Consider the following 9845-nt stretch of genomic DNA (forward strand, 5'->3'; position numbering starts at 1 on the left):
TCAGTTTGTTTTCCTACTCTGACCAACAAGAGCTGTGTCACTTTCATGGGTTCATTCATAATTAATTTTTCATCATCACTGAACACACCAAAATGAATTTCAGTGAGAAATCTAAATAGCTTTCAGACCTGGGCTGAAGGCCCCAGAATCACTGGCCATCCCTTCAATGCCAGAGTGAAGATCAAGGTCTCCTTGATCACAGACCTGCTGACCACTTACACCAAGACCTCTGAGGGAAACCTCCAGAACTCGAGACTCTAAATCTCTGAACTCCAGCATATGAATGTGACCATACTCTCCCACACTCCATTTCTGTGTGCTTGTGGAATTTACCCAGGATCGTGAATCCTGAACCCAGGAGTCCAGACAGCAGCAATCCTAATTCTCTGTACTTCTCTCCCAGCTGTTCTGCCCACTCATACACCTCTTCAGTGACTTCTTTGGTTAGAACAAGTTTAGCCAAAAAGTGGGGGGAAAAAAATCCAGTTTCTGAGGCTGATTCCTGGGAAGCTCAGCTTCCCAAACACAGCCAACAGGAAGAGCAGACATGAGGCAGACCATGAAGGCAGACAGCTCAAATGGCCTGGTCTGGCTGAGTCTGGCAGGAAGTTTAAGCACAAATTAGCAAACCAGAAACACTTCAACAGTCTCAAGAGCTAGAAGTCAGTAAAACTGTGAGAAAAAATTAGATCAGTTACTCGGATGAAGAGTTGTAAAGGTAAAAATGCCCAAGTCTAGGCAGGTTGACCTTAGTACATGGAGACGAAAGACACCAACACAGCACAACACACAAAATATAAATGTTATATTGTATTGCTGCAGCAGTATTACCAATTAATTGTTTTTATGTTTGTTAGGACTCTCAGTATTGAAAAAAATCAGTCAACTACACCTAAAATGAGGAGGGAGTTTCAAACAGAGAGGCATCATGAAAGCACAATGAAAACTTAGGCAGAAGAAAAAGCATCTCAAAGGACTCTTTAGAAGGGACAACCAAGTGAAGAGAAGGGGCAACAAAACAGCCAGAAGTTGTGCAAGTAGGGAAAGCAGGAAGCTTATAATCTTCAAATCTAAAATAAATTCCCCATCAGAACAACTTCCACCAGCCTGCACTGCTGCACTACTGAGCTAAATTCTTTGGTACACCTAAGTTTTATTGATTTTAGAACTATAAAGCAAACTGCAGACTCTAGAAGCACATTGGATAGGTCTCATTACAAATCTCCCTGTCTGTATCTTAGAACATTCTTAAGCTGCATTTAGCAAGCAACCTGGAAAGCGCTGATATACTGTGTACACATATTAGAGACATGACTGTATTTGCCTATTCCTTCCCAGTAGGTAACAACAGGCTGTTTTCATTGGATGATCTCCAGAAATGAAATCAGAGCACGGCATTGTGATTACTCAGCTCACAATGAATTCCCAGTTTCAGTAAGAATAAGTAACATTCTAATTTAGAGTTGATATTTGACACTGTATATGAGGGGAGGGGTCTACTTTCCATTTTCTCCTTAGACAACAGAGTAAACTGCAAAAATCCCTGCTAAAATGTATGATCTTTGGAGAATGCTAATTGACCTACTAAAGTTGGCTTATTTTATTTGGTGAAATTTGCTTATCACAGGCCTCTAGGTGCTCTACATAAACAATATAAACGAAAATAATGAATAGACCAAATACCTAAGTGACAATGGGGACCACATCAATAGCTGTCTGCCCAACAGAATACGGCTCAAAAGAAACCATATTATAGCATCTGATCATCTCAGAAGAGGGAACTTTCCCCCCTTCTGAGGTTTGTTTTATTTCCAAACACAGGGGGATTTGTTAGTTTGAGGCAGATCAGGTATATCCGCCCCTTGCAGACTGCAGAGCACAGCAGTTCTGGGGATATGAGCACACGCAGAATGGATGCCATCCTGTGGGTGTGGAAAGTGGATATACAGGGAAGGGCAGGCGATCCTGGGGAGAACAGCACACACTCCCACGCTGCCAGGGCAGTGGCTGGTCTGAGACTACAAACTGGGCAGAGCTCCCTCGGAATCTGGTGATTCCCAATAGACACACAGGACTGAGGACAGGCACACCAACAGCAGAGGTTCTCTCTGATTTTATGCACTTTCCAAAGCAGAGGATTTCTCTTGAGATAACCCGAACTGGTTTTTGTTGTTGTTGCTATTTCTGTGCACTAAGTCAGGAGAGATTTCCAAATAGGATGAAGTGAGCACATTGTCTTCTCATGGAAAGGCTCATCCAGCAGCAATGTTCTCTCTAGGTCAACCAAGTTAGAAAATAAACCACATATGTAGGAACACGGGCAGGATCTGAGGGTAAACCAGTCACCCTATGTGAGTCACAGTAACGCTTGAGGGATATAAACTATGAAACTGCAAATTTAATATTGAAATAACCAGACTAGACTTATGCTAGCTAGCTAACAAAACAAAGTTCAGCATCGCTTCATTCACCGGCAGCTCAGGGAGCTGCACTCCTCACTCTGACCTTGCCAGGTCCCTGAGACGTCACCTGAGCTGATGTCTCAGGTGGCTCCACAGCCCCCTTGTCCCATGAGAGCAGTTCTGAAACACCAGCTGCCCTGCCTGGTGTGAGGGACAGAGGACAGACCAGCCTCCACTTTGGAAAGCAGGATCTTGGGCAGGACCCAACAGGTGTGTCCCCGCTCACAGCACCCTTTGCCACGCAGTGCCCAAACTGGGACAGGGGACTGTCAGCTGTGACACGTCATTCACTCCATTCACAACTCCCAGAACTGTGCAACTCAAGTGTCTTAAGAAGCAAGTGCATCTGCTGATTCCCCAGTCAGTGAAAGCAAAGCAAACAATAATACCTGTTCTTCATAGATTTCATACCACTTCAGAGCAGGTACACGGAGTCAGAGACATTCCTCCTCTTCACAGACTTAAAAGTTTGGATGGGGAGAAGCCTCATTCAATCTCCTGCTAATACAATATGAAACACTCTTCACAGCTGTAATTTCCTGTAGCATCTAAAATGTTTCCTGTTAATATTTTCCATGTTGTTGCTGTTTTTATGAAAAAAAATCCCCTAAATATTAACATTTTCAGATGGCAGAGTGGAAAATGCTAATATAACTCTTAGAAACACAGCATACAAATCCAGAAATAGATCTAAAGGCAGATTTCTCAGCACTCCCTAAATTCTGGCACAGGGAACAGACCAAAACTCCAGTCCAACCTTCTGCTTTTCCTCAGCCAGTGTTCAGATGCTGTAATTTGACCTCGATTCTAGCCAGAAGACAAGCCTCATTTCTGTAGCATAACACAGATTGTGCACCTTTATTTTATCATTGTATCCATACTAATTCCTCTGTTCTCCCATTTCCATGGCAAATAATAATCCTACCTTGCTTATAATGCTTGGAGGAGAAAGCTTATGCTCTTTTTGTAGGAGGTAAATTACATTTACTAACTATAGTTACTCTGTGCTCTTGCTGTTGAAAGATTTTAGCTCAATGGGAGGTTTGAGAGACAGGGAACAATAAACACAATAAAGCTACAAAGTAGCCAAAAACTAAACTAAACAAAAAAAAAGCGCCCCAAGTTCTAGTCCTATACTGGCTCTTAGCTACTCTCAAAAATTCCATTTTAAAAGCTTTAATGAGTGTCCATATTGTGAGCACCTAAAGGACGAGGGATGTCCACAAAAGACCACCAGGGCTATGCCAGGAGTGTGCCTGGGCATTCACTGGGAGCTTTACTGCCCCAAGAAAACCAGAACACGCCTGACCCTTGTAGACAGCAGCAACAGATCCAGTAAACAACTTGTATTATTATTTTGCTGTTTCTTTGTCCGTGCTGCCTGGAGGGCAGAGCCAGCTTTGTAGGAGCATTAGCCTGGCTCCCCTGGCTGCCCAGCCTAATTACTCAGCGAAAACCAGTGGGCTGATGCCTCATCTGGTAACTGGAACTCAGCGACCGCCGGCCCCCACCAGTGAAACCGGGTGCATTTATGCCGGTCGAGCCCTGTCTGTCTGTCTGTCTGCCTGCCTGTCTCATCCCCTGGCACAGGGCTACAGGATTTATGCAGCGGCTCCTCTCCAGCTAAGCAAGAAAAATATCAAATTGGACATATTTGCAAGACTGTGCATTTAGTCGCTGAGTTGAATGCACAGATTAACATTTTTTCATGTACTTACCTAGTCTTGACCCAATTTTCAGTAATGACCTCTACAGCTGTGCCCATAATTTGGGTACTCACGGACCATGAATATTGGTAACCAAATGTCCTGTGTGTGCCCACAAACCTGGGAAAGATCTAACGTGGGATCAAGGTGTGCCTTCTGAGACTGTTCTTGTTCTAGCAGGCACTCGCTTATTCCAATGGAGAAAACAGTGAATTTTTTAAGATTATTGGTAACCACCACAGCAGAAAAGCAGACCAGACTGCAGATACAAATCTACCTCCAGTTTCAGAAAACCTTGCTGCAAGTTGCCCTAGTTTGTGGCTTATATAAACCTTTAAAAATTCTCACTCTTCCTGGACAACATTTGGGACACTGCTCAGTTTAATGTCACATTCAGCTTCTGAAGAACTTTTTAACATGTACCATTTCCGGTAAGAAACTTTTCTTCACTGAGAATACACACGTGATTTCAGTTTTGTCATAAATCTGCCTGAAAAACTTCTAGCCAGGCTTTTGTTAAAGAGAGAAAAGAATGCTCACCAGTGTGGTCACCTCGTGTCAGGAATACCGGGGCTGGCAAAGCCCTGCTCTAACAGGAGCGAGTCACGGCCCTCTGGCTCACTCTGAGTTGCACTGTCCTGTGGATACAGAGTCAATTAAATCACTGAGATGGTATGTGGGATACAAGTGACCCCCACAGTCCTCCTTGTAACAAGGGGCTCTTTATTTGCCCACCTTTTTTCCGTGGACAGCTGCAGGCGTTCCTGCCAGGATAACACACAGCAGACCACGGGGCCCATGGATATTTGTAGATCAGTCCTGTAGAGTGTGCCATTACTGGGTTTTTCAAATTTGGGATCACATACCCACACCTTGCCGATTGTACCTCTTCATATTTTGATTATTTAGATGCAAATCCATGGCACATTGCAAATTCCCCCTCTCTCAAAATGCAATCGATTTTGAAAGCATGTGACTGAAAGCCTGAGTTCTCAGTCTTTGCAAGTGTCCATGACATGAGAGACTTTAAGTGACTCTAAGCTATTTTCCTTGCTGTCAAGCTGCCAGATGATTTTCTTGCCATTAGCACATGCCTATACAGGCCAAACTAATGCTTCCCTTTTTGGACATATGTGAGGAAATAAATGTAATTACAAGCAAGATGTAATCACAATTGCTTTACTATTAAAGCTGCTGTACGCTCTCACGGTTTAGTTAACAATACATGCAGAAAAGTGGAATTGCTTGATGTTCTCAGAAAAAGGGAAAAGAGGGGGAAAAAGATAAATATGGCCTCTTTCATTTATATCTGTGAAAACACAACATTTAAATGCAGAATTTGACTTTCCAAATATCACACCAAAAACCTTTTAACAAAAACAGCAGGGAGAGAAAGCTCTTTAAACCATGATATTCCATGAAGGATTATGAAAATAGAGGTCATTGCAAGAAAGAGAATTGCAAATACAACTTGAAAAGCTTCTCACATTTGTAAATACATCGAGGAGAATTTATTCCTCTCTGGTTTTGCTACCAAAGGATATTTACAGGTTCCTAGGGAAAAAGGAAGAAAAAAAAATGACATCAAATTTGATATACTCTGTGTGGTGCAACATGCTGATGTGTAGTAGTAACACTCAACTGAGCTTCAAAGGAAATGAGTTTTCTAGGCTGGAGTTACACATTACAGGCCTGATCCTGACAACACACTGAGCATTTCCTGAGAGCTTTCGTGTGCCCTCAGCTCTCTCTGAATTCAGAGACAGCTTTTGATTTCTTTTGGTGCTGGATTATGATCAGGTGTAATGAGACACAAACTAGCACGCTTCAAAGCAGGAGCTGAAGCTCATCTTCTTACCAAGTCCATCACGCCAGGGCCCCCGTCCCTCGTTAGGGCTCCGGAGTGATGAAATAATAACAATTAGGATCCTAATAACAAAGTGAATCCTGGTTTGTCTGTTCAGACGGTCCCAGACTCCACACCATGACATATCTCCCACACCCAGCACAGGAAGAAAATTCATTTGTGCTACGTGCAGAGGTGCTTGGGCCTATTGCTGGCACACAAGTGGCTGAATACATTCCCCAGCCTGTGACTGACCGCTGTTATTAACAGGTTTCAGTGCCCTGGATCGCTGAGGTCTGTTTTTCAGCAAACCCCAAGTATCAACAGCCTTAAAATTACATCTCTTTAAGGTACAGGCTATCTTATTTCCAAGCAACTAAGCCCACTGCCATGTGCAGAGGACGTGCAGGCAGCCCCTTCAGACGCAAGCCATAGGAGGTGCTAATTTGTGACAGACGCAGGTTGTGTTCTCCTCCCACTGCTGACAGATGACTCCCACAAACTTCAGAAGTTCAGGTGGTATGTGCACTCTCAGATGACCAAGGCATAAAACTCCTACTCATTTGAACAAGATTATCTGAAACTTCAGATATTTCTAAACTTGCACGAAGAAAATAAACAGGAATAAAGTGACCATGCACTAGAACCACCCTTACCTGCCCAAACCTTTTGTGGATGGAAATACTGGAGAAGCTCTCTCTGAAGTCTGTGACGTGGTACAGGTGATTGTTATCCCCACTGAAACGAGTCCAAACCCTGCTCATCTCTGCAAAAGGCCACATGCAGGTCTGCCTTTGCTGCTCCAGCTATACAGTTTTGCTTGAACTTGGCAGGTACTTCCCAGCTGCAAGGTGAAACTGGTGACTGAAATCAATGGCAAAGCTCTCACAAGTTTTAGCAGAACTAGGATTTCACATTATGATTTCCTTCTGTACAAAAAAAAAAATCAAGCAGAGAGATGGAGCTCAACTTCTCACTGCCCAAACATCTGATACCAATAATACTCCTTTTACTCTGTCCAAAACTATATTTAAATTGCATTTCTGGCAGGTTTTGAGATGTGTGATATAGATCTCCTGCTATCACATCAGATGTAGTTTCCTTCAGAACTGTTGAACCAGATGTAAAATGTGAGAGATGTAAAAAGTAAAATAAAAACCCTGCTCAGAGTAAAGTGTTTCTGACATGTGGCTATTATATATGGGGTTTTAGATGTATATCTCCACTCCAGCCATTTAAGAAGGTACACAGTACCATAACTCTATTGGAGCTGATTAGTGCCAGCTACTTGTGATCAGTAGGAATTTAAAAACCAAGGGCTGCCAAACACTAACAATTTATAAACTGTATGCCAGCAATGTGCTGCAACCGAATATTCTGTAGTGCACTTAATTTCAAAGTAGAGCCATATTTAGAACATGGGGGGAGGGGGGGGAAAGAAGTTAATATATCATGCCAGTATTTGATTTTCAGCACTTAGAACTATACACATTCTGTTTCTTACTGACAAAGAGAACCAGAGGCACAGAGTGAAAGGAATTCTTGCGAGGTTGTCAAGCAGTTGCGCAGGCAACAGGTACAGCTGTAAAGTAATTCTCCCTTTTCAAGCATAAAATTGTCTCTTACAAATCTCAGTCACAAACGTGTGTAGGTACAGATTTGAGTTACAAATGAAGAGCAGTGAGTAAGTACTTTGGCAGCAAAGGTGAGTCAAAGCAGGGGCGACACTGAGGAAGAAACAGCTGCACTCCCAGCACATTAGCATCCTGATTGTATCCCACTCCCCACAGACTGAATGATCACTTGCATGACATTCAACACTATCTGAGGAGCAAAGGAATTTAACCAACTGCCTGCTCTTAAGAGAGAAGGGCAATGATTCTCCTGTCACTACTTTTATCTCTTTGTGACCCCTTTTTAGCTCAAGGAAATCACTCCTGATTTATTGTACTGAGAGGAGGGTTAGTCTGAGTATTTCATTGCAAGACCTCGAGTCCTCCATAAAGCAGGGCTTCCTGTCATCCAGGGACTCAGATTTGTCCCTCCCTGGTGACTATGTGGCTATTAACATCCCAAAGAAACTATGCTGCCTTCAGTTAGATACTACAGATTGGACCACTCCAAAAATTAATATAACTGTGCCCTGTGACCAAACCAAGATAAAAAGAAGTGGGGGGAAAAAGTTATAAAGCCAGTACATCCAATCATCAGGAATCGAAAAAAGCTTCTGAGAAAAAAAATCTGATGAGATGAAAATTCATCCTGATCCCAGGAGAAAGGGGATGGGTTTGTTGTACACAGCACCCCAATACCAGCTCAGCAATGCAGAGATGTGAGACTACTGGCACATGGGCACAAAAAGTCGAGTCTCCTTTAAAGCAAAGGAGGCTCCTTTTATCCTTCTTGCTCAGGAAAGATACCCAAGGGATCTATCCTTTTTTTTTTTTTTTTTAAGAATAAAAGTTTTCCAGAGCTTAGCAAGCCAAAAAGCCTCATCAAACTGAACTGAGTTAGGAATAGATCTAAGACAAATTCACCCATAATCCTTGTAGCTGGTCTCTATCTACCCAGCGTTTTCTTTAAGTGCCTAAATCCCTTTAAGTAAACACAATATACTGAAACTCTGTGCTTAGACGAGCTCCTTCACTTTTAGGAGTTCAAGGAAGCTAAAATGCAAATGAGATCTTTGACACCTTAGCTCCCTGATGCAAGGGGCACAGGAACCAAGTGAGGAGCCCCAGCATGACTGGAGAGCAAGGAATATGATAAGTCCTTGCTGACTTCTGGCAAGCACTGCTTGGATACTTTAATATCATGGTAATTAGTAATTGTTCAAATTGATGACATCCCAGTTAATGGAGCTATAAAAATTTACATGAGGCTCAAGGCTCAAAGGTATGCCTGTAAGGATGGAGTGTGGGGATTTGGGTAAGGGGATTTAGAGTGGCCTCCATGCTTTATACAAGTATAAATTGGGCCATTGTGATAAAGGTCTGACAACGCTCAGGGAATGATTTTTACCAACAGTCAGGAATTTTTCGCACTGTCACTGGCAGGGCAACTTCAAAACTCTCTCCACTGTCTACGGCACATGGGATGACAGAATATTCTGCTCCATAAGGATCATCAAGTACAACTCCTGGCCCTGCACAGGGCACCCCAAAAATTCCACCATGCACCCAAGAGCATTGTCCAAATGCTTCTTGAGCTCTGCCAGGCTTGGTGCCGTGACCACTGCCTGACCACCCTAACAAGCCAACATCCCAACATTCCCACACAGCTAACATGGGAATCCACGAAAACACGTTTGGAGCACCCCACCCCGGAACAGCCAGTGTGCTGAGAGCCCAGCAGCACCTGTGGTTATTCAGAGCCGGACTGTTGCACATTCTTTGGAGAGCACACCTCATCCTTTGTGCTCAGGAGGAGTCGTGATACACCCCTGGTTTAGTTTACCCAAAGGGCCTCAGCAGAAGTCGTGGAGTTAGATCCCTGTGATGACAAATGCTGAGGTTTCTCAAGAGGTATTTTAATTTGGGATCCTGCTCTGAATTACCACACCCCAGTCCTGCAAACATAATCTGAGATATGGCAAGTATTTGGAAACATATGGAAATCCAGATGTTCTCTCATATAGTACTGGAACACATCACTACAGACTCTGCTCAAGAGATGCCTGTTATGATCTTACACTTTTATTTTTAGAGAAATGCTATTAAAAAAAAAAAAAAAAAGGAGAAATTGATCCTAATGGTAAGTGACATTTTAGTTCAGTCACAATTACAATCAACCAGACTTACTCTTCGCATTAGTAGCAGGATATGGTCCTTA

Source organism: Empidonax traillii, unplaced genomic scaffold, assembly GCF_003031625.1.
Source record: "Empidonax traillii isolate 1590-97213 ecotype Southwest subspecies unplaced genomic scaffold, ASM303162v1 scaffold362:size563497, whole genome shotgun sequence".
Classification (NCBI taxonomy): Eukaryota; Metazoa; Chordata; class Aves; order Passeriformes; family Tyrannidae; genus Empidonax; species Empidonax traillii.